The sequence below is a fragment of the Mandrillus leucophaeus genome, unplaced genomic scaffold (assembly GCF_000951045.1).
Source record: "Mandrillus leucophaeus isolate KB7577 unplaced genomic scaffold, Mleu.le_1.0 Scaffold2, whole genome shotgun sequence".
Taxonomy (NCBI): domain Eukaryota; kingdom Metazoa; phylum Chordata; class Mammalia; order Primates; family Cercopithecidae; genus Mandrillus; species Mandrillus leucophaeus.
In genome coordinates this window covers 13,498,338-13,498,805 of record NW_012102031.1, presented here as the reverse complement: position 1 = coordinate 13,498,805, position 468 = coordinate 13,498,338, and the positions used below count along the sequence as shown (strand labels likewise).

The 468-nt window shown below is 46.6% G+C and overlaps 1 protein-coding gene across 1 annotated transcript in view; it reads right to left on the bottom strand.

Moving 5' to 3' along the window:
* Nucleotides 1–468, bottom strand: part of LOC105539047 (putative SEC14-like protein 6) — a 14,655-nt gene that overhangs the window by 6,279 nt on the left and 7,908 nt on the right. The window lies entirely within an intron of this gene.

Below are 468 nucleotides of genomic sequence, written 5' to 3'. Positions count from 1 at the left end.
ACGACTCTGGAAGGTTCCCTCCCACATGGCTCAGGCAGTAGTTCAGCTTCAGGAATGAGAAAGACTTTCTTTTAGCATAATATACAAAGTTGCAAGGAATGGCTTTTTATTTTTATTTACTTACTTTTAAATTTTTAAATAAGATAAACCAGTTAAAACTCTTAGTTAGACAGTAAAGCATTCTTGCCAAGAATAAGTGTACACTATATGAAAGGATATTTGGGCCGGGTACAGTGGCTCAAGCCTGTAATCCCACCACTTTGGGAGGCCGAGATGGGCGAATCACGAGGTCAGGAAATCGAGACCATCCTGGCTAACTCGGTGAAACCCCGTCTCTGCTAAAAAATACGAAAAACTAGCCAGGCGAGGTGGCGGGCGCCTGTAGTCCCAGCTACTCGGGAGGCTGAGGCAGGAGAATGGCGTAAACCTGGGAGGCCGAGCTTGCAGTGAGCTGAGATCCGGCCACTG